This window comes from Procambarus clarkii, chromosome 26 (genome assembly GCF_040958095.1).
Source record: "Procambarus clarkii isolate CNS0578487 chromosome 26, FALCON_Pclarkii_2.0, whole genome shotgun sequence".
Classification (NCBI taxonomy): Eukaryota; Metazoa; Arthropoda; class Malacostraca; order Decapoda; family Cambaridae; genus Procambarus; species Procambarus clarkii.
The window spans coordinates 35,415,416-35,431,023 of record NC_091175.1 but is presented as its reverse complement, the minus strand read 5'-3'; the positions used below and the strand labels follow the sequence as shown (position 1 = coordinate 35,431,023).

The 15,608-nt window shown below is 41.9% G+C and overlaps 1 pseudogene; it reads left to right on the top strand.

Annotated features, from left to right (window-relative positions):
* The first annotated feature begins 3,250 nt into the window (after positions 1-3,250).
* On the top strand, positions 3,251-15,214 carry LOC123756951 (DNA-directed RNA polymerase II subunit RPB3 pseudogene; annotated as a pseudogene).
* The last annotated feature ends 394 nt before the right edge of the window (positions 15,215-15,608 follow it).

Below are 15,608 nucleotides of genomic sequence, written 5' to 3'. Positions count from 1 at the left end.
CGTTCACAGTTTCGATTAATCTGTTAACTTTTGCTTTCAATTCGGCTGTAGTGTCCTTCGTTACCCTTTGGAATTTAGTTTGGTCAGAGAGTATGAGGTTCATTTTCACCAGATATTCGTCTTTTTTAAGAATGACGTATATTGGCTACTTGTCGCCTCTCCTGACAACTATCTCCTTGTTCTCACGAAGGCTCTTAGCTGCCGCTTTGAGCTCGGGGGACAGTATGGTGCTTCTGTAGTTGCCTCGATTCTTTCCTCCTTCTGCAATAAGTTCTGCTTGTAAGGTGTCTTTGGTGGTGACCTTCTTGAAAGAAGGTGGTGAAAGAAGGTCACCACCAAAGACACCCCTTAATCAATCATCAGATCCCTAATCATCCGACGATCAGGACCGTTCAAAAGATCATGGTAGCCGACGCTATTTACCCCATCATCTCGACGGCGCTCTGATGGTAATCTTCGGCTTAGTATTTTATCAAATCACCTCATTCTTTGGGGGAACTTGAGCAACACAAATGCGAACAAGCCTGAATGGTCACCAGGCAGGTTAATTTCTGATCAGGTAAGCAGAATAACTCTCATCAGGTAGACTCGTTTCTCCAGGCTACCTGGGGTCATAACAACGTGTTGTATAATAAAGTATAAATTAAAATGAATTTAAAAAATTAAAGGAGATGGTAGGAGAAGAAAATATGAAAGCTCACGTATAAGGCCCTCACGGATTTTTTGTGCATTGCAGATTGTAAAAACAAGCTCCGGAGTGTCAGTGCATTCGAGAGAGAATAATTAACATTGCAGCATACTATTCAGGAGATGGTCTAGTGAATATGTCTTTGCTATGAGGAGCTTGTTGCTGTGTGCTAAGCAGATGGATGAACATGCGTTTCAAAAGGCTTTCTTAACCTTTTAATATAATTACAAATCCTCAAAGGATTAACCAATATGTCTCCATTCCCTTGGGCTAAATGGTCGAAATCACCATCATCATCATCATCACCTCTATCAGGTACAAGTATGGCTTCGAAAATGTATCAATTGCTGGATTTTACTTTACTCATCGATAGCTAGAAATAGAATAGCTGACAAAATCATTATGGATTATATTATATTTATTTATAGAAAAACTGCAAATCACAAATACACAAGCTAATATTTTCAACTAATGATATTTTTGCATCTATTACTTTTTTAATTATTCAGATATCAAGTCTCATACATCGATTATTTGGTTTCCCATATTGCCAAGGGTATACCCAGGTATACCCAGATATACTGGGTATACCAAGGTATACCCAGTTAAGAATCCCAGCTTTATGCCACTGTTTGTAAAGATTAAAGACACTTAACTGTGCGATCCAAGCTTACTCTGCTTAAATTCTTCGATTCTTTACTTTTTTTTCAAACAGCTTTATCGTGGCTACAAGTCTCCCCTTGTTACCGCCAAATGCCACATGAATCAACATAGGTTTCTTAAGATTGTGTTGAAGAACAAATTTTCTCACATTCTTCAATTCAATTTATCGGGTTTTCTTTTCCCAGAAGGAGACAGGAAACTTCTTTAAGAATTTATTCCTTCCAACTCCTTGTAAGTTGATGATGCTCTTCTAACAGTATGTCAACACCAATGCCTACTGTCTGCTTATCTTTCAGTGATCAGAGTAATGTCGAATTTCACATGGCTTTCGACACTGCTCGTCTCTCCTCTTTTCGTGACTCTTCCACACTACATAACACTGCTCCTGTTGAAAATTTCCAACACTTAATTAAGGGGGGGCATGGGCATGGTTTCATAAAAGTTGTTCAATGTCAACCAATATTTTGTGACTGGTTGTATATGAAAAGGGCTGCAATTGTTCCAAGTTTCAGTACTGCAGCGTAAATAGAAAGGGAGTTTTTTTTAACGAATTTTACACACTTACAAGTGTAAATAAACTAACACACCTTTCAGATATAATCATTCTATAACACTTTTCTGATACATTAGCATATAATAAAGGATCCGGAGGTTGGGAGTTTCCAAAACATCTTTAGTTTTCCTAATACAAATATTCAAAGTTTCCCCAAAAAATTATGCAAATAAGTCATGTTTATTGCTATTATAAAAGCAATAAACAAACTTAGGAAAAAACGCTACCTAGAGATTTTAGAAACATAAACTTTACATATAAGGTATAAGTTTCATGTAAATTGAATAAAAAATGATAGAGTTATTTGAACGTTTATGTTAGTTGAAAATATTGAAAATAAATAAGAAAACAATAAAGTCTAAGGTGCTGCCATCTGTGGCTGAGGTTGACATCAACCAGTTTTCTCCAAAATTGGCACCCTTACAGATAGGCTTATGTGCAGTCAGGTGTAAAAATTTAATGCAAATCGTCCGATAAAAAGAATTTAAAAAAATATATATCAATTTTTTTAACTTAATTATTTTTCAAATAAAACTAATTATAATATTATTTTAATATATGCTATTGTGATAGCCGAAAGTCATAGATATCATTTCAGTTGACACTTGTGTTTGATAATCGTTTTTGGCCATTTTGGAATAATTTTGACGCCTACTTCACTATTTTTTTTCTCCCTTCCTATTTATTCTGCGATGCTGAGACTTGGACCAGATGAAACCCTTTTCATATACAACTAGTCAAAAAAGTTTGATTGAAATCGAACTAGTTTTCATTTAATGTTTTTTTTTTTAAATCTGGAGCCCTTGCCCAAATAATAACACGTAGTACGTTAAGATGAAATTCTGATACCATTCATTATACTTTACTAACTCTACTAACCCAGTAGTGTAGTGAAATTAAATTCATTTAATTAAGGCATAGTACTGCCTTATTTCCCCCTAGAATCATGGCCGTGTTGAGTCAGCCAGCCTACCACAGGGATAATTTCTACATATTAATGGATCGAATTGTATCCAGCCTCATTTACCTTTCTTTATTAAGAATAATTTATTAATAATAGATTTACTTTCTTTTGATAGTATATATGTTCGTTTTCTGGAAATAATTTATACAGTCTCGATCAGCTGTTCCAGTACATGAAACGATAAACTTCATTTCCACTCTTAATATTCTCGTGCGTTTAACATCATCTAAATTAATTGAATTGCACTCCAGAATATCATTTACTATCTTATAAGACCCCATATTATGACGTAAATATGCGTCATCCAAGTCTCCATTCTTTCGGGACTTTGTTTGAAATATTACAAATTTAACCCAGAGTTTCAGCATAAGCGCAAGTGCGCATGCGTCACTGGAAGAAGGAACACACTCGCCACATTAACCAGCTAAGAGAAGGTGTTCCGAACAGGCCCGACAACAATCGATCAATTTTGCAAGCATCCGTACTTCTACGAGCTTCCGATTGAGAGTGCAGTTTTCACAACTTACGAACACCACGTTCGGCAAGGCGTTATACCTCATTTGTATTTAATTGGGTCTGATTTTATACTTTAACGTAGGTACCCTGTCGTAACGACGCAGACGATATAAAACACCCACCAATAGTCTGTGCATAAGCAGTCCCTTGGGCCGAAAGGCCCAAGGGACTGCTTATGCACAGACTATTGCCCATAATGTTCAGTAGTGTTTACTTTAGATGTCAAGTGTCAGGATGACCATACACGTCAAATCACCACGGCAGATCTCAAGTCATCAGATGCCAGAGTAATACCAGTCACCTCACGCCATTATATTCTTATAGTTAAGCTTCGCAAAGGTCAGTCATTAAGACTCCGAGCTTATGCTGTTAAAGGATTTGGCAAGGAGCATGCAAAGTGGAACCCCACAATCAGTGTAGCCTTTGACTACGACCCAGACAACGCTCAGAGGCATACGCTTCTCCCAAAGCCAGAAGAATGGCCCAAGAGTGAATACTCAACAGTTTACTCTAGAATACTCTAGTTTATAACCTCGGAAACTTGAGTGTGGAATTAATTACACGGGAATGATTCGATGTTAGAATCGGCGCCCAATCCAACTCTGCCTCGTGTGGACCACGTGACCAGGACAAGTATACACATAACCAAATGGAAACAATAAAATGCAAATTAATAACAAATTTAATTTATTAAAAGAAAACTAAAACAAAATCTAAATATGTTCACTCCCTATCACTTTAACACTCCCTACTTGACCTGACTGGCAAATGAGACTATTTCTATACATAACCATAGCAACTATACCTCTATATTTTCCAGCTAAGATGTTGGGCTGGTCTCGGGGAGAGGTAAGATGTTTGACCTCTCCCAGCTGCTTCCGTGACCACACTGATTTGTCCTCGTCTGATCTCGCCCAGACTAGAACATTGTATTGTTCCGCATCGCTTACCCAGTTACTTTAGCAAGGTTAAGTTATAACAATTATCCTCTGTTTATACTGAATTGATCCAGACTGGTTGAATTATTTTACTTTAATTAGATTACACAAACATCTAACGGCAAAGCTGTTCCCGATCACAAAAATGGTTATTAAAACTTTGAGAAATATTAGACATGTCAACCCTGCTGACCTATGACCGCCGGTCACTCCGCCTTAAAAGTTAGATCTGATTCGTGACGTCACTGATGGTGACTTAAACTCAATAATTAGAATACTCTTGATATTGTATCCAGTACTATTATACAATACAATTTTAATGCAAAATGAATAAAGGCTAATTTTCTCTAAATTACTGAATACTATAGGATGATTCATTATACGCAGCTATGAACAAAGCGTCGGTTATTTCCACCGCGAATTCCCCTGGGGGTCAGGTCACCATGCGGCTCAGCTTCCCATTCTCTTTTGTCGATAAACCACTCTGGATAATTCTTACAACAGCCTAGTTTGTTACAACCCCCCCGCACAAGCACTTAGTAAACCTTGTTAATTTGTTAAAATTCACGAGGTTTAGTATCCAAACCCACAATTCAACTCATGCCACAAACAAAAGCTAACCTAACTAATAAAATTTGACAAATAATAGTCCATCATAATAAACATGTTCAAATTTTTCTCAGCTGTCAACTGACAGCAATCCTCCAATATCAGGAAACATACATCCTATCCTTACTGACATAGCTAAATAACAAGTCCCTACTCTATCATCAACGACTAGCTATTAAACTCTCTTGGCTCTTCACTAGCCAAGTCCATGTGTCCTCTAGAGCCGGCCACACCGTGCTCAAACAAACATTAAAGTTATATCATCAGACTGAACTTTCAGTCATCCGGGAGCGTACTACGGAACTATCAGGTACCCATCCGTGTACTACCCACTCCCCATCAATGTCAACCTTGACATGTTAAGGAACACACCTAACGTTTATTACATGTATCTAAAAATATAAAAAAAATTCCTATACTATATCACAGGCTTCAGCTGACTGTACAGCCAAGTGTTCTCACTCACTAGAAGTGTCAATGTTTATATTGGTCCGCCTCTCCTGTGTTCAAACATTCTGAAAAAAAATAGCACAACATAATTTTCCATAACCGTTTGTTCTGGGCTGAGACAATTACACAGGGGCTTCGATTTTGATTACTGACCAATTTATAGAGTAAAATTCATATATTACCAATTATTATTTTAAATCTGTTTTTCAACATTTATAAAGTATTGATTCTAAATCTGTTTTTCAACATTTAAACAAAAGTGTCCAGATGTTCTTTACACAGATGTTCAGAGCCAACTTTGTTGTTTGTATCAATTGTTCATATTGAGGAAACGAGAAAAAAAAAATCGATGCTGCTGGATGCTGAATGTAGTCGCTGACGATGACGGTGTCGATCTTGCTTCTCCCCATGTGTAGACATCAATACCTGGTCCTCTTGTACTCCCATCCGGTACTCCTGAATGACGACAGAGTGTAGTAGAGCGGAGTGCCAAGTGACAGCTGTAGAATACTGTTACTTCGGCCATTAATCTTGCTCTCGACAGTCCACACGCCTTCATATCAATCACAGTTTACACGGCAGTCTTGATGTTAAACTTGACGTCGCAGATGACCACAGCAGAGCAGAACTGGATGTACCAACAGTGTCTCTTAGCAGGAGTGGTGTCAGAAGGTCGTAGAGGCGGGTTGCTTGTTTGCAGAACAGGTGAATCTCGTCTTCCATCATTGCTCACGTCATCTCAGGCGTTTCTTGATGTCACCAGGTTACTAGGCCGTAAACACCAACTGTGTATACCCTCGTACCGCCGACTTTAGGCCAAAGGAGACAATTTTGCGACCTTCTATTGGCGAGTCCCGGTACTCTGTAGGGAAACCGTGCCTTCCACCTGTGACCGCCTTACTTCTGCTTTCTTGTTACTTCAGATGACGTAATCATTAATCTTCCGGCGAAATTCTTGAGTACTGCTACGTGCTTACCATTTCTTGACCTCTCCTCCAACACTGCTGGAATGGCTGCAGTCTTGATGACGCAGCAGGTGGGTAGTGGTGATCTCGAGACAGCTACCCCGGCGTTGTATGGCACCTCCGGTGACTGCTATAATGTGGACAGCTCGCTGGCCCTGACAACCTCGTTAGTGACGTGAGGCGTCGGCCGGGTGACTCTTGGACAGTCACTCATCCCCAAAGTAACTGATGTATGGGTTACTGGGTCTGGTGGGGGGAGGGCTTTGTGTAACGTGCCTCCCCCCTCGGTCTTTACAGACAAGGGTTCACGTGTGGCTGGAACAACTGGGTCGGTGTACCAATCAGACCTGGGAACAGACAGACACAACACAGCGGAAGCATAGATATACTCTGGGTTAGGTGGAGGTGGAACCCCAGAGCACGGTAAAAGTTGCTACCTGAGTCAAGTATAGACATAGTACCTCTCATTGCCTTTACAGGAAAATCTAATGAATACTAAATTATACTAACCAAGGAAGTTACTGTACTGTATAGCGCGAGATCTCGTCACCATAGGGTGGCGAGACTGCACCTGACTACTGATGAGCGATGACAGAGGGTCATCCTCATCTTCTGACTCGTCGGTGAAGCCATGAGTCAGCACTGCTGAGTCAGGAACTAGACCCGCTGAAGGCAGTTCTAATTCCTCTCTAGCATGATAATGTTTCAATTTATTCACATAAATTGTCCTTTCCACCTGGTCCTCGAACACTCCTTTTATAACAAGATTAACTGGCCCCGCCCTTTTAATTACTCTATATGGTCCTCGCCACCTCGGAGCTAGTTTCCTGCTCTGATTGGCGGGCGCAGCCTCATTCACTCTCAATACGAGGCTTCCTTCCTTCAACTCAAGAGGGCGCACTTTCTTGTCATAAAAATGAGCATACCGAGTCCGTGCCTTCTTGGACGCTTCAGCTGCAATATTCCATGCATTTCTCATTTTTCCAAGGACCTCTGAAGGATAGTCCTCCCCGTATGCAACATTATGTCTGTTAAGCAGACCTGAGGGGAAATTGCATGAATTACCAGTAAACAAATGAAGTGGTTGGGTGTTAATTGATTGGTGGATGGCAGTATTCAAGGCGAACTGAACATAGGGTAGGTGTTCATCCCAGGTGTTTGCATCATGTTCAGCAAGGATTGCAAGCATATCCTTGACTGAACGATTAGTCCGTTCCATCATTCCGTTTGCTTGTGGGTGGTAGGCTGTTGTAAAAGCCGAAGTTGTCTCTAAAATCTTACAAACTTCTCTAAATATATTCCCATTGAATTCTTGACCCCGGTCAGAGACTAAAACTTTAGGAGGTCCGAATACAGTAACGAACCTACGCAAGAACGCATCTGCAACCGTACGAGAATCCTGAGGTAATGCAACTAGTGTAGTGTATCTAGACAGATGGTCAACTAGTACCAACACATATCTGTTACCTGAATAACTGTGGTGTAAATCAATCAGATCGGCCCCCACACGATCTAACGGTTCACGAATTTCAGGAAATTCCTGAAGTGGGGCTTGTACCTTAAGGGTACCTTTCCTCCTCTGGCAACGAGGGCACGACTTCACGAAATTGATTACCTCAGAAAGTAATCCTGGAAAATAAAATAGAGACTTTGCTTTTAAGTGCGTTTTAAAGATCCCCGGATGCCCTGCAATTTTTGAAGCATGCGCAAGCTTTAACGCTGATGACCGCAACGCGTCCGGAATAACTAGCTGAAATACTGCCCTATCATTCTGGCTATTAACATAATACAGGACGCCCTGTTTCATCTCAAAATCATGTATAGGTAAGTTCTTTTTCTTTTTGGGGTATTTTCCTCCCTCTAAATACTCAATAATCTCTTTCCATCTCGGCTCGTTCATCTGGTATTCTCTCATTTTATCCGATGGAATGGTTTCAATATTTTCATTAATCTGCATTGCCGCTATATTTCTACTTAGCGTGTCTGGCACAACATGTGCTGGACCAGGCTTGTACAAGATCTGGAATGAGTGGGCCGAAAGTTCGTGAGACCAGCGTGACATTCGTGGGCATTTCGTTCGCTTTTTAAATATGTGTGTTAACGCTCGATGGTCTGTGTAGATTACAAAATGCCGCTGAAATAGGTAAGGTTCGAAATACCTAACTGATTCTACTACTGCCAGTGCCTCCCGATCCGTAGCTGAATAGCGAACTTCAGGTCCTTTGACCTTCCTACTGAAATAGGCTACTGGATGGGGTAAATTATCTGCGTCTCGCTGAATTAAGCACCCGCCAATAGCTATACCGCTGGCGTCAGTGTGCACTTCCCACTCTTTATCAAAATCAGGAATAGCCAATACCGGTGTCGTGATTAGTTGGTCTTTCAGTTTGCGATAGGCCTCGTCATGTTCTGATTTCCACACAAACTTCGCATTTTTCTTTGTCAGATCAGTCAGGGGTGCTGAAATGCCAGCGAAACCTTCAATGTGACGACGAAAATATCCGGCCGCCCCCAAAAACCTACGCACGTCCTTTGCTGTCCTTGGAGTAGGCATGTCAGCAATGGCGCGGCAAGAATCTGGGTCAGGTCGGATACCGTCTGGGCACACCTGGAACCCCAGAAATTTGAATTTCTGAGCCGCCAGGGTGCACTTCTGAACATTCAGCCTGAAACCTGCCTGATCTAACAACTTCAAAGTCTCAGTCAAGTCCTGTAGGTGTTCCTCAAACGTCCTGGAATATATCACAACATCATCCAGGTACGCTAAAGAATGCCTACCCAGTACCGGACTAAGGATAAAGTTGATGGCCCTCTGAAACGACGAGGGCGCTGTCTTCAAACCAAACGGCATCCTACGGAATTGATAAGTGTGCCTACCATCCGAGAATGCTGTTTTTTCCCTATCCTGTTCTGCCACCGGAATCGCCCAATACGCCGATTTTGCGTCAAGAGTTGAGAAATACTTAGCAGCACCAAATTGATCTATTATCTCCTGTATTCGGGGCAACGGATACACATCACCCTTAGTTAGTTCGTTCACCTTCCGGTAGTCAACACAGAAACGATAACTACCGTCCGGTTTCCGAACTAGCACAACAGGAGAGAGCCATGGTGACGTACTAGGCTCTATCACGCCCTGTCTCAACATTTTCTGGCACTCCTCCCTGATAATGTTCTTTGCCTGTTCCGGCAACCTCCACTGTCTCGTGTACACAGGCAAATGGTCACCAGTTGGAATGGTGTGCTCGATCTTATCAAGGAGACCAATCTGGTCATCCTCTGTCGCAAACAATTTCGGGAATTTTCGTAAAACTCCTCTCAGTGCCTTCCTATCTGCCTGTGCAACATGTTGCAAATCAAGTGCTGAAATTAATTTTTCCACTTCCTCTACATTCTGTGCAACATTTCTCGTTTCGTATTGTACTTTGGATGGTGTTTTAGTGTTCAACATATTCAGTGCACTACATTGTGCAGTGACGGCTGGCGTCTCAGCTGACTCATGGTGAAAGATTTCTGTGTCCTCCACCATGGTTCCCTGAGATACCCTATCACCTGCCCTGAAGCGAAAAGTCTTATGTGAAAGATTGACAACTGGAATGAGTGCACCTTTATCGAGCACTACAACTAAGTGATGAGGAATTAATAAACTATCACATCTCCCAGCCACCTGAAGGGTGGTACCTGGTTGTATGTGACGTCCCACGGCTACTTTAATAAATTTAACAGAATGTGGTGGGCAACTCTGTTTGGTCAATGCATGCAATGCGCATGATCTCTTAACTGTGTCTGGAAGAGACTTAAAAATCAATTTTGGATAGTGCGCATTATATTTCAGCTTCCTCTTAATTGAAGCTACAACTGGGGGATGGTCGATCATCTCCACTGGGTAGGAAGTCTGTCCCAACTGCAACCTGCAGTTCCTAGCCCCTTTTTGAGCAGACAAGGAATAATTAAATCGCGACAGAAAATCAGTTCCCATTAAGATGTGACCAGGAAAATCAAGGTTCTCTACGATCGTACATGTGTGAGGCTGCAATTCCCCATCAATCTCAAAATTAACTGTACCTTGACCTACGATCTCAATCTTTTCTCCATTGACTGTTGTTAATGTCTTTGCGCAACGTTGAAGACGTGCATTCTTAAAATTGCTGAAGGCTGACTTTTTAATTACCGTTGCCTGGCTTCCTGTATCAACAAAAGCTGTCAATCTCACACCTTCCACTTTCATCTCAAAAGTAGGCCTGCCATCACTAGGAGCCTGCTTTCATGCTTTCGTAGGAGTGACTTCGCAATCCCTCTGTATATGCCCGCGCTTCCAGCAGGAGTAACACCTCCGCGGATCTCTGTTGTTACCCCGCGCAGGGTGGCTCGAACTTGCAGCTGAGGGCTGCTTCCCGCCTGATGAACCCGCGCCACAGTTCCTCGGCTTGGCTCCCTCGCCTTTACTTAACGCCTCTACGTATGGCGACAACTGAGTGCCCGGCGTCTCCGTGCGCATCTGCCTGTCTAAGGCTGTGGCGGCCTGGGGTTGGGGTTGAGGTATGGTGTGGGTGGCCTGGGGTTGGGGTGTGGATGGAGGTTGGGGTTGAGGTATGGTGTGGGTGACCTCAGGCTGGGGTGTGGATTGAGGTTCGGGTGGGTATGGGGTGGCCTGGGGTTGGAATGGGTATGGGTATGGGGTGGCCTGGGGTTGGAATGGGTATGGGTATGGGGTGGCCTGGGGTTGGAATGGGTATGGGTATGGGTATGGGGTGGCCTGGGGTTGGAATGGGTATGGAGTGGCCTTGGGTTGGGGGAAGGGTTGGTATGGGAACTGAGGATAGGGTTGGTATGGGAATTGAGGATGGGGTTGGGGTTGTTGTAGTGACGGATGAGGTGTACCTAGGTGGTCCCCAGTGGTGTCGGAAGAGGTGCTGTCCTCTACACTTCCACTTCCACTCCCACTGGTCCCCACTGACTGGTCATTATCTGGGTTAAACATTTTCTGTGATTCCTGGTGTGCCACGTCTCTTCTAAACTACCCTATAGTACACCCTCGACCCGGACTCACTACAACCGTGATCTTACACAAATAATAAAAAAAAAAAAAATCGCAACTCTTTTTCCAAGAAACAACTACTAAATCCCCAAAATAGGAAATACAACGATTTATCGAGAGAATCGCTGAAGTGAATCCAATGAATGAGTGTCTGCCCCGCACTCGTGTCTGACCGTGAAATATCCCGCAGTTCTATTGCTGAAACCTAAGTCCTTTACGTTAAAAAAATTAAGGAATCTAATTTATATAAAACAATTTAAATGATAACGCAACTAACGCGCAGCACTCGTGATGGATTAATAAAGAATATTTACTGTACTCGAATGCTAAGCGCGCTTGAAGTGAGCAGCGTGGCCACTGATGACTGATGGAGCGGGACCAGCTGCGCTGAAAAACTAAGTCCCGCGCTTTTTCGCTTAAACGCTGAAAAATCAAAATTTTTGTTCTGAAGGAAAATAACTAGTTTTACGTTAATAAACCGCTCTAGCGATTAATATAGACACCCAGGACCTATATATGCTTATCAAAAATTGAATTTTTATCAAAAACTGCGTTTTTACTCCATTGCTGGACTCTGCCAATTTTTCTGACTCCGAGTGAAAAAAAATTTCTATCACCCCAAATATCACAAAACTCCTTTAATTCACAAAAATTTGGGTTTCTCGTTTCCAGATATAAATACGTTATTATTTACTACTGACGTTGTATACAGAACAATACTGACACTTCGGGCGGTTTCGACACTCACTAATTCGAATTTTCGTCAAAATCCGAGATTTTCACCTCAAATGGACTCTGACAAAATTACAACACGATTTTCTCGAAAAATAACTAAATTCGGCAAAAATGTAATTATCACTGTTTAATGCTTTACGAACAGAATTACGTCCCTTGCGCGCACTAGAGAGTAATACTGACCCTAGGATATACACGAAACCTGAAAATTAGAATTTCCGCCAAAAAGTCAGATTCTAGCCCAAGCTGGACTTAGAAAATTTTCCACCTACGTTTCTACTGAAAACAGAATTCTAAGTCTACAAACACAATTTTACCGTCTTACTGGTAAAAACTAGAAAATATCACGCGCATCGACTGGGGAATCCTAATGATACCCAGATCATACACGTGACCCACGAATACAAATTAATTACAGTTAACGACTTTCCGACATTGACTTAGCCGAAAACTTATCCCAAAATACTTAGAAATATTCCACGGATTCTATTAAGCATTTACACGCAACTTACTATCCCTTAAACTCCTTCACTTATCTATCGTGACCCCCATATAGCCCTAAGTCCAGAGGATTAACTACACTCTAGTAACAACACCTCTGACTTAGACTAATACAACAGGGAATTGCAAAACTTAATGTACGCACTTAGCCTAATATGCAAGAAAATGCTAAACACTTTGATAAAAAAAAAAAAAAAATTTTTAACCGGGGATTGAATGTAAGGGAAAAAAAATTAATCTCTAGAACAACGAAAATAAACGGAATTTACTTTATAAATTGAAGTATACTTAATTCAAAAATGCACTCGACTTAATCTTATAATTGCTCCTACCGGCTCGCCGTACCACACCTAGCCTAGGGGCTAGGTGTGGTACGTTAGGTCTGTTGGAACCCTCTAGGTTCCAACAGAGCGACACGCAGCTTTCAGCAACAATTATGACTAGGGACGACTCAACCTCCACTAAGTGTGCGATCACTTAGTTGTTGAATCGCTGCTAGGTAGGTTACTAGTCCGTCCCTCGGAGGCCGCAACGCCCTTCACGGATTTCCGTTTTTCCTAGCGGTTTGGGTCGTCTAATAACGCCCTCGGACTATCTACTGGCGTCCCACAGATATATCCGCCCCCGACAGCCCTCAAGGAACTGCTGTTGAGAGTATGGTGGCTCCCAACACCTCTGAATTAATCGCAATGGGTCGAGTATGGTACCCAGTCCAATCAACTCGGAGCGGTCTCCTTTTCAATAAATCTATTTTAACAGCCTAATCTTACTAACTAAACCTTAATCATATCAGCCCGCATGACCCAAGATTCGCCAATCCCCACTCAAATGCACTTGTGGGGCGCACTGCTAATCCTGGCCCGCGGCTGTCTCCTTAGCATCCGCGCACGTGTTCGAACGGCTAGACGCGTGAGCCTTTCAACAATTTCAAACAAAATTGTTGAAACCACCGCTGTGCACCATTGTAACACGGGTTAAGGTTCCTCTCTCTTTACTTCTCTTCCTTCTACTCCCTCTACCCGTATTCTTACTTTTTATTCTCTACCAAGGGACTCCAAAACTTTTACCAAAGCCAACTCCACGCCACGTGGTCCTAAGACGATTGACCGACTTAGGATTCTACACCCAGTATGACGTGACCTAAGCTCTGAGCAAAACCCTAGAGTCACCTCTGCTGCCACCACCAGACCAGTAACACAGAGCAATGATCGAGGTCTGGATCGATCACGCTAATTAATCAACCTTGGGGCTTGATCCCCACTAGTAGTTTATAACCTCGGAAACTTGAGTGTGGAATTAATTACACGGGAATGATTCGATGTTAGAATCGGCGCCCAATCCAACTCTGCCTCGTGTGGACCACGTGACCAGGACAAGTATACACATAACCAAATGGAAACAATAAAATGCAAATTAATAACAAATTTAATTTATTAAAAGAAAACTAAAACAAAATCTAAATATGTTCACTCCCTATCACTTTAACACTCCCTACTTGACCTGACTGGCAAATGAGACTATTTCTATACATAACCATAGCAACTATACCTCTATATTTTCCAGCTAAGATGTTGGGCTGGTCTCGGGGAGAGGTAAGATGTTTGACCTCTCCCAGCTGCTTCCGTGACCACACTGATTTGTCCTCGTCTGATCTCGCCCAGACTAGAACATTGTATTGTTCCGCATCGCTTACCCAGTTACTTTAGCAAGGTTAAGTTATAACAATTATCCTCTGTTTATACTGAATTGATCCAGACTGGTTGAATTATTTTACTTTAATTAGATTACACAAACATCTAACGGCAAAGCTGTTCCCGATCACAAAAATGGTTATTAAAACTTTGAGAAATATTAGACATGTCAACCCTGCTGACCTATGACCGCCGGTCACTCCGCCTTAAAAGTTAGATCTGATTCGTGACGTCACTGATGGTGACTTAAACTCAATAATTAGAATACTCTTGATATTGTATCCAGTACTATTATACAATACAATTTTAATGCAAAATGAATAAAGGCTAATTTTCTCTAAATTACTGAATACTATAGGATGATTCATTATACGCAGCTATGAACAAAGCGTCGGTTATTTCCACCGCGAATTCCCCTGGGGGTCAGGTCACCATGCGGCTCAGCTTCCCATTCTCTTTTGTCGATAAACCACTCTGGATAATTCTTACAACAGCCTAGTTTGTTACACTTCGATGAAAATACACCCCAGGCAGAGTTTGATCCAACAGCCAAACCCAACAAGTACTATTACAATATTGAGAGTGCAGGAGCTCTTAAGCCAGAGAATATTGCAATGATGGGGATTGCAGCTCTTAAGAAGAAACTCTCAGATTTGCAGAACCAGTTAAGTATGGAGGCTCAGTAAGATGCATTGGCCATCAATTAAAAAGTTCATTCACATCCAATACTTTATCAATTTTATTTGTTAGTATTCATTCATTCATTCATATTATTTTAAGTAATTTTAGAACACAACAGGATTAGTATTTTTTGGTTAGGTGTCTTTACAAATAAGATGCAAGTTTATTTTACCAGCTTGTGAAAGAAACCAGGTCACAAACACTGAAAAATTTAGGAAGATTGTTAATAAGAAGCATTTGTATCAAATATTACATGTTTTCTGTGATTATGTGGCTATATTTCTGGGGGGGGGGGCCCTTGTGGCTTTCTGTAGCTAACATCTCCAATGTGTGTAATGTCTGAAAGTTGCCATCAATTGTGCAGTTCTCTGGCATACTAGAGACCCTGAGCTAGAGTCGGGAGTCGGTCGGCCGAGCGGAAAGCACGCTGGACTTGTGATCCTGTGGTCCCAGGTTCGATCCCGGGCACCGGCGAGAAACAATGGGCAGAGTTTCTTTCACCCTATGCCCCTGTTACCTAGCAGTAATATAGGTACCTGGGTAATAGTCAGCTGTCACGGGCTGCTTCCTAGGGGTGGAGGCCTGGTCGAGGACCGGGCCGTGGGGAAACTAAAGC